Source organism: Anabrus simplex, chromosome 7, assembly GCF_040414725.1.
Source record: "Anabrus simplex isolate iqAnaSimp1 chromosome 7, ASM4041472v1, whole genome shotgun sequence".
Lineage (NCBI taxonomy): Eukaryota > Metazoa > Arthropoda > Insecta > Orthoptera > Tettigoniidae > Anabrus > Anabrus simplex.
Genome location: NC_090271.1, coordinates 57,194,054 through 57,217,109, shown reverse-complemented (window position 1 = coordinate 57,217,109; position 23,056 = coordinate 57,194,054).

Here is a 23,056-nt window from a genome sequence, read left to right as displayed (position 1 = left end):
TTTCTTACTCTGTTTACCCCTCCAGCGTTGGCTTTTCTCTCGGACTCAGTGAGGGATCCCACCTCTACCACCTCAAGGGTAGTATCGTGGAGCGTGAGACTGCGGGTCGGGGGATACAACTGGGAAGGATGACCAGTACCTCGCCCAGGCGGCCGCAACTTCTATGCTGAACAGGAGCCTTGTGTCGGGGATGGGAAGATTGGAAGGCATATCCAAGGAAGAGGGAAGGCATCAGCCGTGGCCTTAAGTTAGTTACCATCCCGGCATTTGCTTGGAGGAGAAGTGGGAAACTATGGGAAACCACTTCGAGGATGTCTGAGGTGGGAATCGATACCACCCTCTACACAGTTGACCTCCCAAGGCTGAGTGGACCCCGTTCCAGCCTTCGTACCACTTTCGAAATTTCGTGGCAGGGCCAGGAATCGAACCCGGGCCTCCGTGAGTGGCCGCTAATCATTTTTACCCATGAATGTTCTTTCATAGAATAATCCTTTAGGCGGTGTCGTATTTGCCATATGACAGCAACACAACACATTTTTGTTCAAGATAATCTGAACTTTAACATTTAAACATTGACAAGTAAGAATTACTACTGCTATGACGGTAAGGCCAGCGTATGAAGTGTTGTTACCTGAGCAATGGGGCCGATGACCTAGATGTTAGGCCCCTTTAGAAAACAAGCATCATCATCATCATCATCGAGCAGAGAACAGTTTACATTTTATTTACTCAAAATACTTTTCTCTCACTGAATTTTTATTTAAAATTCTTCTTCTTTCGCTATTTGTTTTACGTCGCACCGACACAGATAGGTCTTATGACGCCGGTGGAATAGGAAAGGGCTAGCAGTGGGAAGGAATCGCCGTGGCCTTAATTGTGGTACAGCCTGATGTGAAAATGGGAAACCACGGAAAACCGTCTCCAGAGCTGCCGACAGTGGGGTTCGAACCCACTATCTCCCGGATGCAAGCTCACAGCTCCACGCCGCGCGGCCAACTTGTTCCACCCTACTGCATTTCAAGTAAAATTTATTTTCTGAATTTAGCATGGCCAGCTTGCCCGGTATTTAATATTCTAGTGAAAGGTATGAATGAAATATAATCTGAAACTATATATATTGAAATTAACATTTAAACATGTTTGAGTCAAAATATTTATGTTCTGCATACAACGAATATGGAAAAAGTAAGACTCTTATGTTTTGTCCAGCCCCCTTCCTGAGAGCAGCGCTTGAAGAATTTTAAAACTCTAATTGAACAATGACTCTTAATCTCGATATTAACATCAGAAGACAAAAGCATTGTGGTAAGTTCTACTATGTATCTAAATGTCATGATAATAAAAACGATTACTATTATTTCTCACAATTAAGGAACGTCAGTTGGACTACTCCATCTTCCGCAGTTTCATTTCACGACGTTGTTTTGGCACATATCAATGAAAGTAGCCTTTAGGATTAATCATTTTAACAATATTAGTCAATGTAACATACTATTTTATTCCCTAAATTAAGATACATCGGCAATCAGAGTCAATATCAGAACGTCAGCTGGACTAAGTCATCTCCCCGCAGTTTCATTTCACGACATCATTTTGGCAAATATCAACGAAAGTAACCTTTAATAATTTATTTAACGCGCACAATGTGCAAAGAATTACTGTATAAAACATTAGTCTTCGTTGCAAAATTTCACCAGTGATTCTGTTCGCTGTTTACAATGTAATATTCTCCATAGCTCTAAATTACGATAAATCGGCAACCAAAGTCAATATATTTTCCATAAAGAAATATGCATTTCTACCGCAAATAGGTCGGCCGCCAGCGCCACGTGTCGAGTTGTGTAACTACTCTGATTACAGTACGTGGACCCGATTGTCAAGGCCGGTAAGGAGCTAGATAGAGCGACGCATCACGTCGGCCGTGTTAAGAGAAACAATACATTGACTCACATTAGCGCTCGTAGTGGTGCTTAAGTGAAACAATACATTGACTCACATTAGCGCTCGTAGTGGTGCTTAAGAGAAACAATACATTGACTCACATCTTAGCCTACAAGGAATACAAAGCCCGTTCATTCGCAGTGCTCTCTTCAGAAACAGTGTCCGCCTGGCAGTGCGCGTCTTCACCACTGCAGCGCTAGTATACCACCTCACATCAGCACTCACTAGCATTGCTAACGGGAGTTAAAACCTGCACAAATGTACCTCTACACTATACTTCCTGTATATTATATACGTTACTGAGCAGAATGAAGTAGAAAAAAATGTTCACCTTTTACCCCTAGGAGTTCAATTCAGGTGTGGATTTTCATTTCAGATAACACACATAACTGTTGAAATTTATGTCTGTCATTTAAAAGGATATAAGGTCTGGATTAGATATTTTTACTACCGCAACGTAAATTTTCAGTGGAAAGGAACGAATTTAATCATTTTTCTTGATATTTTCTTCACATAAATTGTTTTTCTTCTCGAGAATTATTCTCGGCGATACTCATCTGTCATGCCATTACGTACTTAGTGACAGAGGGGCGCAGAAACTTCTGCAGTATTATTCTGCTTAGTTCCTCAGGGTGATCACTTTTCCCACACTATAGAACAGGATTTTTAGCAATACGTGGCAACAGTATTTCGGTTAATGTTTGTGCTATTTCTGGACTGCACAGCGTTACCGATAACATTTCGTCCCTTACTTGCCCCAGTTTCATCAGCAGTGAAACAAAACTTGGCTTTCGATACTGAGACGTGAGACCATCTCTGTCTTTGATTTTTATTAATGACGTTAGTTGAGATGGACTCTGGATATTACTAATTTTATCAACCCTCTTGACATGGCATGTGTTCTTCGACAACTCTTACCAAATACCCTCCAATATATGCCATAGCAGCACTCGACGGAGCGGTCACTAGGGTTCCATAACTTATCTTTGGTACCACCTACACAACAGAATAGGGAAATTATTATCAGAACAGGAGCAATAATAATAAGTAACCTAATTTTTGCCGTCACATGGTCTGCGTATTTACTGTACCATACTTTGTCTGCTTATTGCTTTAATCCATAATTCCCTAGTTGACTCTTGGCAAGGAAATTCATGGAAACTACTTCCAGGAACTTTATTTCTAAAGCCTTGTTTACAAAACGGTACGCAGCAGTACGCCAGTGTAATATAATTGACCTATTTTAACAACACCCTTTTCCTGTTTTGTCAGTGTGTGAATTAAGCCGAAAGTGTCAGGCTCCAAATCATCCTCAATTTACAAGAGTTTACCCATTTCACATCTGATGGTAAAATTATATTCGTGACGTTTGCAGAAAAGAGGTGAGTGAAACTTGTTTTATATTTCCCCTTAACGAATTATAATGAATTTAGCAAAATCAACACAATTCAATAATTCAATTCAGTTCATAATTCAATAATGCATACTAAGATAAGTAAAACTGCAGCTGCCTAAAAATATTGCAGAGCCTATTTGAGAGTCTGTTTTAGGCAGCTAAAATAACATTTTAGCACCTATAAAATTCGAGGTCTAGTAATCACTATATCAAGTTCCTGTGGTGGTTGGAAGTGTAATGTGTTGTCTGAATATGAAAGGGAAAGTGTTGGAACAAGCACAAACACCAGTCCCCGAGCCAGAAGAATTAAGTAGACATGATTATAATCACCAATTCGGCCGGCAATCGAATCCGGGACCTTCTGAATCGAAGGCCTCAACGCTGACGATTCAGCCAAGGATTCGGACAAAATAAAATCATTATTGAGTTTCATTATTTCTACCAGTATTAACATTAAACTTTCGTAGTAGACGTCACCAGTAAGCATACAACGTGTAGAAATACCGCCAACCGAGGTGTTCATGTGAGGTTGAATTGCAGCGCCTCTAGCGGCAAATATAGCATCCATAGGGCGGACAGCTATGAGTATCTATTGGGCAGGCTTTGTATTCCTTGTAGGCTAAGCCAAAGCCTACTAGATACTAGAAGGCCTGGACAGAAAGCCAATTTCTTGCATTAAAAGCGGGGTAATAGTTTTTCTCTTTTCCACCGCTAGGTCCGCGTTTATGTTCTATTGTTTGGCGTGAATTCTATGATGATGTGTGTTACTGCAACATGTTTTATAAGAAGAAATAATATATTAAACTTTATTTTATACGGTAAGGCCTTATCTAACGTGAAATATGAAGAGTTTTGTCGTTTTTAATTTATTTGGTCTCACGATTTGCAATATATGGATGGTTGCTGAGATGCATTTACAGTAACATTTGTTTAGTTATGTGCTTCCAAATTATCGTCAAGGTGGTGGTGGTGATTATTGTTTTAAGAGGAAGTACAACTAGGCAACCATCCTCCATATAACACTAATCAGAGAGAAAAACTGGAAGGGGTCCGACACTTTGAAAAATGAAGGTATCGGCCAAAGGAAGACAAGGGCCACGAAGGGCGTGAAAATAAAAGATTCCCTAGCCCACGGAAACCTAATAGCGTAGGGGTCGGCAAAGAACTAGAGTTGACCAAGGAAGGTCGGATAGGATATATGAAAGCCAGGAGCCTGGCACAAGTAAGTGGAAGAAATGCCAGGACTCAGTTAAGGGCCCCGTGGTTGCCAACACACGTTCAAAATTTCAGAGCCCCTGGGGCCAATTACCGTCAAGTTTCTCTTTCCATTCTGTAGGTTAAGATGGTTTATTGCCGGGCTGAGTGAGTCAGACGGTTGAGGCGCTGGCCTTCCGACCCCAACTTGGCAGGTTCGATCGTGGCTCAATCCGGTGGTATTTGAAGGTGCTCAAATACGTCAGCCTCCTGCCGGTAGATTTACTGGCACGTAAAAAGAACTCCTGCTGGACAAAATTCCGGCACCTCGGCGTCTCCGAAAACCGAAAAAGTAGTTAGTGGGAAGTAAAGCCAATAACATTATTTATTATTAACATTATTATGATGGTTAATTTTGCGTGCCTAACTGCACATTTGACACAGCGAAGAAATATACACAAATATAAATTTTCATCTTTTTTCTAAAGATCCGAGTTTACGGGAGAAATGGAGGCCTGCTATTTCTGGACAGGGCAGCAGAAAAGTATCTCCTCCGGCTCCTAATGATAACTCCAGAACATGTAGCTTGCACTTTGTCATATCAGATTACGGTGTAAGTACTCTGAGGAGAATTCTGCCTCCCCGACAAAGTGCCGTTGCAAATTCTTCTTATTAAAAATGTATTAATATTTACAACGCGGGCGTTAGGATATCTCGGAAAATGTAAACTTGTCCGAAAGCTGAAATTCCTTACCGCTCCAAAGTTTAAAAAGACGTTTCAGTGCCGCGACTGTGATCAAGCACACGTCACATACGTTATACTTACATTTTTCAGGCCTGTTCTTGATAATAACGCAAAGAAAGTGACTAATGATTGTGATTTATTAAACAAATTCAAGAGCAAGCCTCTGAGCAGAAAAGTGTTGAAATTATAGAATTAGGGAAAATCGGGTCAGTACTTCTATTTAGGCCTATTTCCCTATTCTTTACTCCTTTGTGATAAACAAGTGCAAAATGAAAGAACTCTATGAAGTGTAATGTGTTCTAAGTTGTTTTGTATATTTATATCTCATTCACACGGGACATAATGATAATAAAAATGTATTATTTCGCGTTATTGTATGAATATTCAATATAAGGATATAGACAGAACATGAGAACAATAGAACATAAACGCGATCCAAGCGGCCATTGCCTGAACTACATCGTTCGCCCAGAAATGTGTCGGCTTGTCCAGGCCTTCTATTATAGCGTAGGCAACGGCTAAGCTCACATTAGCGTTTGTAGTGGTGCTTGTGAAACAATACATTGACTCACATCAGCGCTCGTAGTGGTGCTTAAGTGAAACAATACATTGACTCACATTAGCGCTCGTAGTGGTGTTTAAGTGAAACAATACATTGACTCACATTAGCGCTCGTAGTGGTGCTTAAGTGAAACAATGCATTGACTCACATTACCGCTCGTAGTGGTGCTTAAGAGAAACAATACATTGACTCACATTAGCGCTCGTAGTGGTAGAAAAAGGCAAACTGCTAATCTAATCACCGCCGACTGGATACATAGCTCTAGCTAGCTCAGCGCAGCGAGGGATCCAGTCGGCCGTGATCGAATCGACCAGATAATGATGATTAAGAAAAGAATTGTAACCAATAGGAATAAAATAATAAAGAATATATTCTCATACTTTATTACATTTTATTTACCTAAAATTCGTAGCTCATATCCCTAGGATGATTTCAACACTGAGTTGGTTGCCTGAAGGGCTAGAACTGTGGATTTTAATCATGTTTACAAGAGTAAGCAAGGCAATCAGTGGATGCAAAGTATAAAGAGAGATATGGCAGAGATGATAATAACAGCAGATATACTACAGAACAGAACGACTTTTAGGAGATTGATACAAAATTTCAAGGGTTTCCAGCAGAAATAAAAGGAGGAACAGAATAAAATCTGGACAGAAGAGAGAAGGAACAAACACAGTGAAATAATGAAGAACTATCGGAAACCAAGTAGCGAATATTTAAGAATAGCTTAAATATTATATTTAAGTGGTCCGCCTATTCAATACATATAAAATTTATTACATCTAGTACATGTTTCTTCCCCTAAGCGACATCATCAGCTAGAATAAACTACAACAATACATCAGAATACAAAAATTACATTACTAGATTGGAAAGATAAATTTAAAAACACTTTTATATGTGAGGACATTTAAAATAAATTATAACCAAAACTTTGTTAAAGTTGCAAGCCATATAGTCAATAAAATTGGTTGAATTGTTCATTAAACACTTGATGATAAAGTTCGCAGGAACTAACAGTTGTATTCATAAAATCATAAGATGATCGTTATTGTGAATGAAAACCTTAGATTTAAAATATTTCTTGATAAGAGGTCCTTAAGATCTTTGATAGATATTCCTTAAATTGTATTTAAGATTGAACGCTTCAGGATTTCAATTCAACAAGGGGCCGAAACAGTAAAGTTATTTTAAAACTGAATAACGTTCTGTTTCCCTATTATCGGCTCCGAAGCGCGGAAAAAGACTCACTTCTGCTGAGGTAAGTGTCTACTTCCCGCGAACTTTATCATCAAGAGTTTAATGAACAATTCAACCAATTTTGTTGACTATATGACTTGCAACTTTAAAAAAGTTCTGCTAATAATTTATTTTAAATGTCCTTGTATATAAAAGTGTTTTTTTTATCTTTCCAATCTAGTAATGTAAATTTTGTATTCTGATATATTGTTGTAATTTATTCTAGCTGATGGTGTCCCTTAGGAGAAGAAACATGTAGGCCTACTAGATGTAATAGATTATGCATGTATTGTATAGGCGGACCACTTAAATATAATATTTAAACTATCCTTAAATATTTGCTGCTTGATTTTATAGTCAATACGGTTTTATTAAATCTAAAATGAAGCCGTTAAAGCTTGTTACAGGTAATACCGGAAACCAAGAAAGGAATCAGGAAACAAACCGAAATGAATGCAGTGGGTTATTTTACGAGGTCTTAAGATGGCTAAAATCGATAAAAGAAAATATTAGGCCATTATTTCCTGGTATTGAAATTCCCAACAGAGGAAGACCATCTACAGGATGATCAAGGACAGATTTGCTGCCAGGCAACGTTCAAATCCACCCAGGTACCCTGAACTGTCTCACCAGGTGTCAGAAGAGAAACTGTGCAAGTGAATAGAGCCAAACGTTTGGCCTCGAGATATTTCATTATTGTGAAGAAGAATAAGTTCTGGCTGGAAGATGTAATGACGCAGCAGTTGTCAGCTCGTAATGCTTACACACAGTTTTTGTTCCGCTCCTTGTTATTGTATCGGGAACTATCCTACCGGGTACGTGGTGCTGATATTAATGATGCCGCGCGCATCACGCATGTCAGATGTTTTGTACAGAGCGCCAGAGAAGTATTTGAACTCACTTTTTGAGGCGCTAACACGTAGGAGCCACAATTAGCTCCACTTTCTAGCCCAAGTCGGCCAGCCGGACATTGCGACAATGAGCCGGTAGCAAGTCCCGCTACCTCAAACTTTCCCATCGTTATTAACAATATCACAGAGCCAAACCCTTCCAAGTTAAACATTTTACAATTCTGTGGCTTGGTTCTAAAAGGGCCAATGTCAAAAAACCTGTTTTTGAGCTATGAGCATTTGAAGTTTTGCTTATAGTTTTCCAATTATTTTTTCAACAACTAACTTTAAATAAATTTATACTTTCTTTGTGGAAGTCACCTTATTAAACGCTAATCTTTTCTATCGTACTCTTTAAAAATTGCCAGGTCTCTAATATTTATTGCTAATCTAACATTATTGGCAAGGGCTTATTTAATTAAAGGTTAACTGTTCGTTTAGTACTTAACAGAGACGTTGGCCCTTTTAACATGTTGTAAGCCAGAATAAAACGCGTTTGTATCTCAATTTCGAAAAAAAAATGACATTAGCCCTTTTAGAACTAAGCCACAGAATTGTAGCACAGACAAGGGTAGCTCGACATGTTACAACAGTCACTACTGATCTACATTTAGGGCAATCGCCCAGGTGGCGGATTCCCTATCTGTTGTTTTCCTAGCCTTTTCTTAAATGATCGCAAAGTTAATTGGAAAATTATTGAACATCTCCCTTGGTAAGTTATTCCAATCCCTAACTCCCCTTTCTAAAACGAATATTTGTCCCAATTTGTCCTCTTCAATTCCAACTTTATCTTGTTCCGCTCCTTGCTATTGTATCGGGAACTATCCTACCGGGTACGTGGTGCTGATATTAATGATGCCGCGCGCATCACGCATGTCAGATGTTTTCAATGTTGTTACTGCGTCCTTTTACCAATCTGGCGCAAAGCCCTACGAATGGCTTATATTTTCCTGGCGCGGCCCATACTACTATAAGGTCTTCCTTCCTGGCACCTGGTGTTGATTGGTGGTGATTATTGTTTTAAGAGGAAGTACAACTAGGCAACCATCCTCTATATAACACTAATCAGAGAGAAAAATGGAAGCGTTCCGACACTTCGAAAAATGAAGGTATTGACCAAAGAAAGATAAGGGCCACGAAGGGCTTGAAAATGAAAGACTCCGTAGGCCTCGGGAACCTATTACCCTTGGGGTCGGAAAAGAACAAGAGTTGACCAAGAGAGGTCGGATAGGGTAGATGAAAGTGAGGAGCCTGGCACAAGTAAGTGTAAACAATGCCAGGACTCAGTTCAGTGCCCCGTGGTCACCAACCCACACTCCCAAATTCAGAGTCCCTGGGGCCCCTTTTACTCGCCTCTTATGACAGGCAGGAGATACCGTGGGTGTTATTCTACTGCCCCCAACCACAGGGGGATCCTGTTACCTAACAACAGTAGAAAAATGAGGAAACTAGAAGGTGTCTAGCAAGAACGTATAATTACTAAACACATCCCTCTAATCGCAGCCAGGTCATTGCCACCAGTGAACTAGTTATGTAAACAAGTAGACGTAGCCTTTCTACCGCCTGCAGCTTGGGGGATGAAAACTGTATGGCAGTGCGGATAATTTCTAAATAATGAAGTTTATTGATTTTCATTCAGATATGCTCTTATTTTTGCTTGTGATTCTTGATCTTAGTACGACCGGGCGAGTTGGCCGTGCGGTTAAGGGCGCTCAGCTGTGAGGTCTCATCCGGGAGATAGTGGGTTCGAACCCCACTGTCGGCAGCCCTGAAGATGGTTTTCCGTGGTTTCCCATTTTCACACCAGGCAAATGCTGGGACTGGGGCTATATCTTAATTAAGACCACGGCCGTTTCCTTCCCATTCCTAGACTTTTCCTGTCCCATCGTCGCCATAAGAGCTATATGTGTCTGTGTGACATAAAGCTAATAGCAATATATATATTGAACCATTCAGTTCATGTTCGGAAAATATGGATTTTAGCATAAATTATAGGAATTACATGAGACCACAGAGAATGTCGCCTTGGGTGGCATTTTATTGTCAGAGTGGCTGAGAGGCTGCACTTCTCGTGGGAGAGTCGCATCAGACGAGGCCTGAAGTTTCTAGAAGCTCATAAAAATTTATTAACCCAAGCTAGCCTCTTGAGATGAGCGTGGGACGCGTACACCTACGTGAGAAATCCCGCGGAAACTTAGAGGGGCGGGAAACTAATTTTATGTAATATCTGCACCCACATAGGGAATCTGCAACATTGCATTAAAAAACTGCAAGTAGAATATTTCACTGGAAATTTTGATATGTTGCACGACATTAAAGACATCTTAATTGAAGAATAAATAAGTATGCATCGGGCCGTGGGAGAGTTTTCAGCTTCGCGGGCAAAAGTGTGAAGCGACCGCACACGTTGAGCTCTATCGCGTGGGTGCCTGATTATTTATAACTACAGCCGTAGGGAGCGCAAGCTTCATTCTGCTGGGCACATCGACGCTGAGAAGCTGTTACTCGCTCGACGATCCAGTGCGTAGCAGATCATCATTGTCTTCGACCAGAGCAGTCTGAATCTATTGTCTACAGGAACTGTAAGTAACAACTTGGTGTGACTTTGATAACAACTTAGTTCTATGAAAATTTACTTGATTGTCTGAAAGAACACTTCTCTGCTTGTAAAGTCATGCAGCATAAGTTGAGGCTCATATTGTTCTAAACTGAGGAGAAATGCTAGTGTGAGTTCAGAGGTCTGATGTGTATTCAATCCGTTCTGTACTAATATCGGTCTTGAACAGAGTCTAATTGACCCGCAGAAATACAGGATTGAGAAAGAAAGTATTATGAAAGAAGCAGTCCAAGGGAAAATAATCATCGGAAGGGAACTATAGGCATTGACATCAAAACACATTGTAATGTGACTTTCCTTACAGTTCTCATACGTCACGAGTGTGCCGGACGTTGTACCTTCATCTGCGGCAAAGCAGCCATAAAGCAGAGCCGCAGGACCCACTTCACTACGTCGAGGCGCTAACCTGGGCCAGCAGCGAAGTCCAGCCGTCGCATCAATTACATCAAGGAGGCGGCAAGCACGTCATCCGCACGTGCTGAAGTGAAACAACCACCGACCAGGATGACACCAGTCAGCAGTCTACGAGTGATATTGTCCGTCTACCGTGCCATCATGATGGCTTAAGCAACCATTGTCCAGTCGGGGAACTGTTTGGGAAATGTCACAGGACCAAGGTTAGATCTTTCCATTATTAGCATGCACCAGCTAGTTAAAATTCAGGGTCGTAATAGACGAATTTTGGCCTTCCGCCAATATGTACATAATGGGTGTCAGCGGGCACTTAAAGGAAGAATTTATGCCCGGATCTCGAACTCAGTAGTGTAGGTAACTTTGCGTGTAATTTGTCTTATAGTGCTTCATTTTATGTCAGATTTATGTAGCGGTATGTTTCCGATAGGGAATTAGAGGTCGTGTAGTATCATCTAAATGAGACTTCCTTCTTGCCAGAACAAGCCAGTAGGGAATATTTAAACGCATGTAGCAGGATATACGGTACTGTCTCAGTCAGGAGATAACGAAAGTACAAGGTCTTCTATAAGCCTCAATGGTCTTGAACTGTGTGTGGAATGGAGCGGGGCTGGAACCAAGGAGCCCTTAAGAAAGGAGGATTATGTAATTAGCACAGAGCATAGTGATAATGCCCATAAAGAGTATGGTGTGTAATGAATTCAGTTGCGATTTGATTATTTGTGCCAATTAGAGCACTGCTGTGCAGTCTGATAGCGTGCCGAGTATATTTGTGTGTAAAAATGCGAGGGGGTTGAAGGCGAACCCTACAGCGTCCATAACATGTGAAAGGTCACTGGTAATTCTTTAAAGAGAAGCCACCGCAGGAGAGAATGAGCGGGCTAGGACAGAATCTTAGCCTGGTCTGTTTACAACCGTCAAGCTATGAAATATGGCTTTAAACATGGCCGCTCCATTCATACTAACTCAAGGAAGTCTGGAGCCAGAATCTCGGTCACAGTGACGTCACCATGGGGTTGACGGCCGGGGGGAAGAAATGCGAGTTTCTGGAAAGGGAGAGCGAAGAGATGTGACCTGTTAGATATGCCGAAGGAAAGAAAGATTTTCTACACGACCATGGGTATCATTGACAGATGTACATAACCTATTGTTTTAATATTGTATCTTGTTATTCATGTGTTTCTAAGGAGATAATTAATCATGTGTCACAAGGTTTAGGGAGTAGTCTCGTGTTCGAGTCCAGGACGGTAGAAGGAGTAGTGCATGTATAGTGTAGTTTATATTCGTTTTGAGTACCGTGGCATAAATTTACTGTAATGAAGGGTTACTGTGTTTATGTGTAAATTCTGTTTCGACGGTAAAGTCTAACGGTTACATTTTCTTTTCTTTCTGGTTGGAGTTATTACGCTAGCTGGTGCGGGAGCCTTGGAAAAATGCCTAGAAACTCATCCACCAGGACATGTAATCTAGCAGGATGCCTCTCACGTGAAGAAATCAAGCTTCATGTATGACGACAATGTCCTTATATTATATGCGATGGATCATTTGTAAATTCTAGATTTCCTCCTTTATTGTAATAAATTATATGTTTATACGAATTTGCAGCTCAATGTATACTTGTGTTGTTGGTATTAGTTTTCCCTTATAATTTCTTTCCTCTCCATTTTATTTTTATGTTACTGAGTTGCCCCTTTTCTTTTCTTTACCCGTTACCCCTGAAGAATTGCTGTATTGCCGGTGCAGATGGAGAGGATCGAACAGGTAAGCTGTGTGCCAAGGTTATTCACCTGCGAGTGAGGGTTTGTTCACTATGGTCTCCCTGGTCAGGTTTCAGCAGTGGCTAGACGTTGACAAGGGGACTATAGGGCACAATATACAGGGTGAAGCGTAATTTGCGCACTCGGGCGTCGCAGCGCGACTCCTCACAGGCCAGCAATAAAAAAATGTCTCTTACAAATTTTCGTCTTGCGAGTATATCCGGCAGAAAAATGACGTTGAAGAGTAGCAATCTGGCAACACTGTAACCACATGTAGGGTAACTACCGCTGTCAGCATGAGTTATAGTCCTGACGCTCAACGCATACCCACGCGGTATCCTCTGATCTCAAAACTTGGCCCACCCTGGTAATAATGAGGGTTGTCAGTCTGCCCGCCCTAGTGATGAGGGTTGTCAGTCGGTTTCTTTCCTCTGGACACAAGGGGCGCGTGTCGTTTAAAAGGCAAGTGAGCGCTGTCAAAAGCAAGGTTGTCATATTTTGCGTTGATTATTTAAACATGTTAACATTTAATTTATTCTAAAGTCAAAATATAAATATAAAAACTTGATCATGAACCACAGCACAAACCGATATCGCAGAATAATTTGTTTCGTGGTTAACACGTGCGATGGTCGCAGATGTTGAAAGAAAGAATGAAAGAAAAACAGGAAGAAGGAATTGGCAAATAATCTCGACGAAGACTAAACTTAAATTGATACCAAAGTAGGCATATTAAAATATTCATTTTATGCTGCTAATATCAGTGTACCGCTTTCAGTAAAGAAAGGAATAGTATAACAATGATTAACAATTTGTTTTATGTGCACCGTCACAGATAGGTGTTATGGCGACGATGGGCTAGGAAAGGCCTAGGAGTAGGAAGGAAGTGCCCGTAGCCTTAATTAAGGTACTTCCCCAGCATTTGCCTGGTGTGAAAATGGGAAACCACGGAGAACCATCTTCAGAGCTGCCGGCAGTGGGGCTTGAACCCATTATCTCCCCGATGCAAGCTCACAGCTGCGCGCCCCTAACCGCACGGCCAACTCGCCCGGCAAAGGAAAAGTAAAATCACGACCTAGGGACTGGGATAATAATAATAATAATAATAATAATAATAATAATAATAATAATAATAATAATAATAATTGTCCACCTCTATAGTGTAGTGGTTAGTGTGATTAGATGCCACCCCCGGAGGCCCGCATTCGATTCCCGGCTCTGCCACGAAATTTGAAAAGTGGTACGAGGGCTTGAACGGGGTCCACTCAGCCTCGGGAGGTCAACTGAGTAGAGGTAGGTTCGATTCCCACCTCAGCCATCCTGGAAGTGGTTTTCCGTGTTTTCCCTCTTCTCCTCCAGGCAAATGCCGGGATGGTACCTAACTTAGGGCCAGCGCCGCTTCCTTCCCTCTTCCTTGCGTATCCCTTCCAATCTTCCCGTCCCCCACCAAGGCCCCTGTTCAGCATAGCAGATGAGGCCGCCTGGGTGAGGTACTGGTCATTCTCCCTGGTTGTATAATTTCTAGGTGTGATTCCCACGGTCTCCACATTACTGCATGAAGCGAAGTGAAAAGCAACACTCTTCACAAATATTAATTAACGAAGCAAAGAAATAATCTAACTTTCAAACAGCGAACAAAGCAAGTGTGAATTGTCTGAGCTGAAAAAAGAGACTGGCGTCTGTTTAACAAGAGGTGCATTGGCAACAGAGCTGTGAGGATTTCTGAAGGGGAATGCGAACTTCCGTTTTAAAGCCCACTGCCGTCATGAATCACCCCCTGCTAGGCAAGTGAGTGGCCAGGGAGATCAAACGTATGCCGAACTCTTTGAATGCCGCTGGGTACGCGTTGCCCGTCTCAGCTATAGTCGTACTGTACAGTTGGTGCAGTGGGTAGAGTTTTGGGTTAGCATGCACCAGATCGAGTGGTCGATCCTGGGTTGAGGCGTACGTTTTTTATTTCGTAAATGTAGTCCAGTCCGCCTCTGTGGTGTAGTGGTTAGCGTGATTAGCTGCCACCCCCCGAGGCCCGGGTTCGATTCCCGGCTCTGCCACGAAAATTTGAAAAGTGGTATGAGGGCTGGAACTGGGTCCACTCAGCCTCGGGAGGTCAACTGAGTAGAGGTGGGTTCGATTCCCACCTCAGCCATCCTGTAAGTGGTTTTCCGTGGTTTCCCACTTCTCCTCCAGGCGAATGCCGGGATGGTACCTAACATAAGGCCACGGCCGCTTCCTTCCCTCTTCCTTGCCTATCCCTTCCAATCTTCCCATCCCTCCACAAGGCCCCTGTTCAGCATAGCAGGTGAGGCCGCCTGGGCGAGGTACTGGTCATTCTCCCCAGTTGTATCCCCGACCAAGAGTCTGAAGATCCAGGACACTGCCCTTGAGGCGGTAGAGGTGGGATCCCTCGCTGTGTCCGAGGGAAAAGCCGACCCTGGAGGGTAAACAGATGATGAAGATGAAATGTAGTCCAGGTGGTATGGTATCTGGCATCTTAATCGTCAACAGCGATTGCAGTGGGTCCTCTAGAAACCATTTGCACTTACATACTACGATCCTAGAAATAGACGAACAATCGTTTTCATTGGTCAGCCTTGAAAGGCGCCCTTTCCACGTCGTGGGCGTGAATTTATTCGCACCACTTCATCCACTAGATGTGAAACCTGTTTTCTTTGTACCCTCCTCCAATGGGTTCTGTATGAGTTGCGCCGAGTAAAAGTTGCGCCGAGTATAATTTGCGCCGTGGAGATTCCCCGCCGGGAGTAGAAGTAGTTTGACAGCTGTCTTAAGCATCTGCTACCTGCGCTGCACCGCAGGGGGTTATTTCCAAGTTCAAGGAATGTCTGTGAATATCTGTGGTACTGAGATTTTGAAATTAATATATAAAAAATATCATTCACTCTATCTTTTCTGTTGCTAGTTGTTTTACGTCGCACCGACACAGATAGGTCTTACGGTGATGATGGGACAGGAAAGGGCTAGGAGTGGGAAGGAAGCGGCCGTGGCCTTAATTAAGGTACAGCCCCAGCATTTGCCTGGTGTGAAGATGGGAAACCACGGAAAACCATTTTCAGGGCTGCCGACAGTGGGGTTCGAACCTACTATCTCCTGTATACTGGCCGCACTTAAGCGACTGCAGCTATCGAGCTCAGTATTCACTCTATCAATGTTGGTTTCTTGCATATTTAGAAAACCTGCATCGTATTTATATCAGTGGGTGAAATGTGTATAACTACGTAGTTTGTAATCAGTCTTTCAGTCAACGAGCTCGAAAGCTGCAGTCGCTTAAGTGCGGCCAGTATCCAGTATTCGGGAGATAGTAGGTTCAAACCCCACTGTCGGCAGCCCTGAAGATGGTTTTCCGTGGTTTCCCATTTTCACACCAGGCAAATGCTGGGGCTGTACCTTAATTAAGGCCACGGCCGCTTCCTTCCCAGTCCTAGCCCTTTCCTGTCCCATCGTCGCCATAAGACATATCTGTGTCGGTGCGACGTAAAGCCAATAGCAAAAAAAAAAAAAAAAAAAAAAATTCTTTCAGTCTTATGAAGAATATCCACAGCCTGTTTGTAGCTAACTGATAGGGTCAGGAATAGAATGGATGAAGGATGAAATACCGCTAAAGGAAGAAAATACTGCCGAATGCGAGATCTGACGTGCTTTTGCGGACAAAGATTAATGGATGGCAAATGGAATGTAGTGAATTTGTTGAATAAAGAATGACCAGTGAAAACATAAAAATCTGTCTCACCCTACGTTTCCCCGACATGCACCCCTTATGAAGTAATAGGGCTCAAGAATGAACCATAGCTACTAACAAAGAAAGGAAATTGTGTGCCCTGGCGACGCCTATCGCATTCCCCTGGGTATGAAAGATTAATAAATGACAAATGAAATTGTTTCAAACAGTGATGCTGATATAAATATGAAGAAATCAGAAATAATATTTTGAACGCCAGCTTTGTCCAGCATAAACGCTATCTAAAGTTATCGTAGATTTAACCCCCGGAGCAGTGATGGGAAGCCTACGTTACATCAGCGTCATGAAGAAGCTTTTTTAATCTTAACAATAACTGAAATTTACAGTTTTCCGTCGCAAATATTCATTCTATCAGGGTTGTTTCATTATGTCTTATTGAGACGATCTCCGTTGAACTTAAAACAGCCGCTTAAGTATTACTTGAATGATTTGACATTATTTAACAAACCAAGTCTACCAATACAGAAAGCGGCCATTCGGCCTTGTCATCCTTATGAAAACTAATGCCTATATACATGATTTAAATTTTCGGTAGGCCTATAACCTTGTCAGTGTCTTAAACCTAATTGACGACTCTCTTTCCACGATCATCGAGAATATTACTGGGCTAGCATCTGTAGTTAGTTTTTTTGACGAAAATGATCCTTCTCCTAATCAAATTAAGCGTGTACAAGCCAGGCTATTTCATTTTTCAAATAGAGTTAACGATCTGTTGTCTCTGAAGTTGAATGACGTTCAGAGGAAGGAAGCTAGTACGGTGCTTGAAAATATTCCTGAATTATCTAATAAGGTAACTCAATTGTTAACTGGGGAAGTTCCTCCCAAAACTGATCAACCCGCTACGGTGAATGTAGGTAGCGAGGAAGAGCCTCCTAAGGGAGAAGTCAATAGGAAAACCGTTGGAGCTCAAACTATCTCTGCCCCACTGGACAACGAGTCTGAACGCCGTACGTCGTTGAATAATGTACGTTCTGAACTAACTTCTTTGCCACTGAAACCTTTACCTACTATGTCACCTGGGTTCAGCAGCTTGTCTCATCCATTAGCAATGTTGCTCAGAGGTATCTCTAAGTTTTCTGTTAATACCACCAGTGAAGTTATTTCTTTCTTAAGGTTTTTAGTTGAATTTCAGGATCATGCCCTTGTTTTTCCTCTTTCTCCATGTCAGATTTTGCAAAGCATCTATCCCTGTGCAATAGGTATTCTCTCAGACAAAATAGTAAGAGCCATAGCTGAACAGTCATCTATTGAAGATTTTCACGCACACTTGCTTGCAAATTTTATTCCTGCTCGCGCGAGGTCATCTCTGATTCAGAAGTACTATTATCGAGTACAGAGATTGGATGAAAATCTGGCTGACTTCATACAAGACATTAAGTTTTATACTAGGGTGTTTGCTCTTCATTTTCCTTAAGATCAGATTGTACAGGCTATTGTAGAAGGAATTTCACCATCCTATAGGTCATATTTGTGTTTCGCGGCGTGCCCGCAAACCTTCTCTGAACTTGAAGCATTGGCCGTCTCAGCGGAAGGAGTTAGATACGCCGATTTCTTGCGTGTCGCGAAAGAACCCCCGCCTTCTTTTAGCAATACTCGGCCTCCACCTCGCCGAACAGTCACACCTCGTAAATGTTACGCTTGCGGGTCGCCTGACCATCTTCGGAACAAGTGTCCATTGATCAAATCTAGTAGGGCAAATAATGGAGCTGGTTCATCACAAGGCTGTTTTAAATATGGGGCTTTCTCACATATCGCCAAGAATTGCCCAAATTCAAATAGCACCCCCTCCTGCTCAACTTCTGGTGCAAATTCCACCAATGCCAATAATAAAAAATGACTAGTGGTTTCGGCTGAGTCGACTAATCCATCTTTCCGAGGCTCAGCCCCTGGCAAACAGGTCGTAAATTCAGGGAACGTTCAGTCTTCAAATTCATCTTTTGAATGCCCCAAAGAGTGTCTTAGGATTGCGGCGGATACCCCCGCACCGGTCCCCTTTCTCAAAATTGAGTTAAATAATGAGCCTATAACAGCCCTATTAGATTCAGGCAGTGTTTGTTCTATTATTTCGGCTGAATGGTATGCAAAATTGAAATCTGTTTGTAAATTTCCTGACTATTGTTCCTCTTCGATCCAATATGTTTCGGCTAATTCATCTCCCTTAGAAATTCTAGGTTCTTTACAGGTCAAAATTCGTATTTTTAAATTTACATGGATAATCAAACTGTTTGTGGCTAAGCACCTGTCTTGCCCCATCATATTGGGAGCGGACTTCATTTCTCACACTGGTCTTGTGCTCGATCTTCAGAGTAAGTCGTGCACATTCAAATTTGCTTCCAATTGTAAAATCCCCTTGTTAAAATGTAATTCTGCATCATGTTCATCTATTTCGCCTACCCAGGATGAGATGTTGTTAGACCTTAGACATCTACCTGAGGAGCAGGCTGATAGTATTCGTAAGTAGTGTCAGTCGTTTCCAGAGGTGTTCTCTGATACTCTTGGTGTTACTGACCTTATTGAATACAAAATTGAGGTCACGGATTCGATTCCTGTCCGTTTTCCACCATATAGGCTATCTCCACCTAAAATTAAGGCTCTGAAAGAAATCATCGATCAGATGTTGAAGGATGGTATTATTAGGCCCTCTAAGTCGGCGTATTCTTCGCCTATTTTTCTAGTCCCGAAACCCCAAGGGGGCTTCAGGCCTGTCATTGATTATAGGGCTCTCAATCGGAAGGTGGTGTTACAATCTGTGCCCCTTCCCGACCTTCATTCTTGTTTTTCATGGTTCCGTAAGGCCAAGTTCTTCACCATCTTGGATTTGAATCAGGCCTACAATCAAATTCCCCTGGCCGAAGAGTCTAAGCATCTTACAGCGTTTGCCACGGATTGGAATTTGTATGAATACAACCGCGTGCCTTTCGGGCTCCCCACGGGAGCAGCTGTACTCACTAGGCTGCTAGATAGGGTCTTCTCCGACATCAAATTTGAGTACTTGTATCACTACTTGGATGATGTCGTCGTATTTTCGGAGACCTTTGAAGAACATCTACATCATCTGCGAGAAGTTCTCAATCGCCTTCGTAAGGCTGGGTTAACTGTCAAGTTGTCCAAGGTTGCCTTTGCTAAGCCCTCTATGTCATTCCTAGGGCATATTGTGTCACCTGATGGTGTTGCCGTCGATCATTCTAGAACACAGGCCATCCGTGATTTTAAACCTCCCAGGGACATTAAAGGTATCGCCAGGTTCATTGGTATGGTGAATTTCTTCAGGAAGTTTATTCCTAACTTCGCTAATAGAGCGGCGCCCTTAAACCTTCTTCGTAGAAAAGGCATCAAATTCGAGTGGGGACCTTCTCAACAAGCCGCTTTTGAAGATCTTAAATTAGCTCCCTGTAATGCCCCTGTCCTTGCTATGCCTGATTTCTCAAAGAAATTCATCGTCCAAACTGACGCGTCGTCGTCAGCAGTAGCTGCAGTCCTTCTTCAAGAGACTGAACTAGGGAGGCGACCCATCGCCTATGCATCTAGGACTCTATCGGCTCAAGAAGCAAAGTATTCCATATATGAGCTCGAAGGTTTGGCAGTCTTATTTGCCTTAGAAAAGTTCCGTCTCTATCTGGAACATGTTAAATTCGACCTGGAGACAGATAATCAAGCCTTAAGCTGGGTCTTAGGTAGGCCGCGTCGTACTGGTCGTATAGCCCGTTGGGCCATCCGAATCTCTGCCTTCCAATTCGATGTCAGGCACATCAGAGGTACCGAAAATGTTGTCGCTGATGGACTCAGCCGTATGTTTTCCAACGACGTTGAGAACCATGAACCGGTCGATAGTTCATCTCCTCCCGAGTCCATGCTATCTGATGTTAATGCCATCTTAACAGATGCTCCCATGCTCTTTAGGGATATCGAGAAATACCAACGTGAAGATCCGACGCTGGCTCCGATAATGGAAACCCTTTCTGCTGGGGAACATGTCGTCCCTTATGTTTTGAGGAATGGTGTTTTATGTTGCCCATCGAGGCATGATAAGATGATGAAAGTTGTCGTTCCAGCTGTTCTTGTACCTATGATCTTCAAGTATTATCATGAGACCCCATTAGGAGGGCATCTAGGCATCTTTAAAACTCGTGAGAAGATTCGTGAAATGTTCATCTGGAAGGGTATGGACGGTGAAATCCGTGAACTAGTAAAGGCTTGTAAATCCTGTTTGCTTAGTAAACCAACCATGTCCACCAAGGTAGGCCTTTTGTCTTCTCATCAAGCGTCGCACCCCATGGAACGCCTGTATATTGATTATGTAGGACCCTTCCCTCAGTCAAAGGGAAATGCCAACAAGTTCATCTTTGTATGTGTAGATGGTTTTACAAGATTTTCCTGGTTATTTCCGACTAAGCTGGCTACCGCTCAGTCCACCATTACTTGCCTAAATTCTATTTTTGCTTCTTTTGGTCCGTGTCAATATATTGTATCTGATAATGCTAAGGCTTTCACATCTAATTTATTTCGTAAATTCTGCTTTGACCTATCCATATCTCATGTGACGACCTCTGCTTATTACCCTCAACCATCTCTGGCTGAACGGGTTAATCGTAATCTCAGGTCCGCGCTTATTGCCTATCATCATGAAGATCCTTCTAGGTGGGACACGTCCCTGCATTGGTTAGCTTTTGCTTTGAATTCGGCGGTTCATGAATCACATAAATTTACTCCAGCGTCTTTGATGTTCAAGTTTGTTCCCAACACGCCGCTCTCTAACCTCTGGTCTCTGAGTGACATTCTACCCGAGACAATAGACCCGGACAATATTAAAGATCTTTGGAAGAAGGCTAAAGCCAATCTTAAAGTGTCTCATGAAAAGGTTAGGGAAAGATATGATCGTGGACGGAGACCCACCAATTTGAAGGTAGGTGACCAGGTGATGGTCAAGAACTTTGTTCCCGCGGGCAAGCTTGCCCCCAGATTTCATGGGCCGTGTATCATTCTCGATTTCCTTACGCCGGTTACGTTGTTATTAAGTAATCCAGCTAACCGAGAGGATATTTAGGGTTCACCTGCCACAGGTGAAACCGGTGTAATTTCTGTGTTAACTTGCTTCATATAATTTTGAAAGAAATATGAAGGTTATATTTTTTTTGAGGTTTTCACCTTTAAGGCTTTCTGCCCCTTCTATAATATTTTGTTTTATATGTAAGCATTTTTGTAAAACCTTCCCCGAACCGTTAAACTGCCATTCTGTCCTTGCCACGGCCATTACCACGCTCCCGTCTCCTGCTCCACTACATACAGTGGCTTGCTTATATAAAATGCCATGGATATCTGCACGCCGCTGGCCCCTCAACCTCTCCACAAAGCCTATGCCCTCAAAAAGATGATGGTCCAACAAAATTCTGCCGCCTAGCTTTAATGTTTCAGTGCCCCCGCAGCCGTGCGGCGCTGTACCGCTACTGGAATAGAGGAAGGGCCCCCCCTCCTCCAGCGAGGTCGACCAGTGTACGGCGAGCCGGAGCCTTCCTCCCGGCCAAGGCTGATGTGCGGCGCACGTCCTGCTACTTGCCCGCAGCCTGTATATGTTCACCGCGGGCGCGGCGTGCTTCAACACCAATGCTCCCCTCATAGTGCGGGCGAGCGGTATCTCAGGGTATTTGAGGGGTCCGAGCAGCCGCCTTTGGACGCAAGCTGCAACGGCCGGTCTGGCCATCCAACTTAATCAACATCGAAATATTTAATCAACTACATGGACATTTACTATCAGCAATTACTACACTTGGGAATTCAACAGCAATATTTGGTGGACTCAGAAAATTTTTCTTCACTTTCAAGTATTAAAAGTTTTCCTTTTGAATTCTACTTCTACAAACATAAAGACATTACTTCAGCAGTTACTACGAGAATTTTTGAAACTGGATCAAATCAAATTTTCACTATTTTGATAAATGCTTCTGCAATTAATCTCCATAGCAACATCATAACTTGGACCTTGTTTTCAAACAAAAGTTTATGTTCTTCCGTATTACCCCCTTGGAGGAACTTTTGGGGGGGGGAGGTCTGTACCGGGCGGTACACATCCACGCCGCTTATTTAAACCTTGCGCCAGTTGAAACTCCTCTACTGGAAGAAGTCTGAACTTTGTCTTATGTGTTAATTTTCAAGTTACCCTGAAGATGCCACTACTTGGAAATTTTGAAGTTTCTGAACTGTGTTGTTTTCGATGTATTTTTGTTTTGCTTGCAGTAAGAAGTGTGAACATTCTCTTCTAGAGGACACTACTGAAGAACTACAACGGTGCACCCTAGTGCGAAGTGAAAGAACTGTTTTTTTTGAGAAAATTTAATTTCAAAAGTTTGTTCTTTGCTAAATTTCTTTCAGTCACTGTTTAAGTTGGCAATATTAACCCTTTTTTTCCCCTTGTTTTGAATTTAGCCAATCCCGAATTTCTCGAATTAATTTTCCACCAATAATATGTTTCTTCTTCGTATTGTGTAGGGGGTTTCTTGGTGAACCAATAAAATCCTTGTGGGAGGGTGTTCTCATTTCAAAAACGCCTCGAACT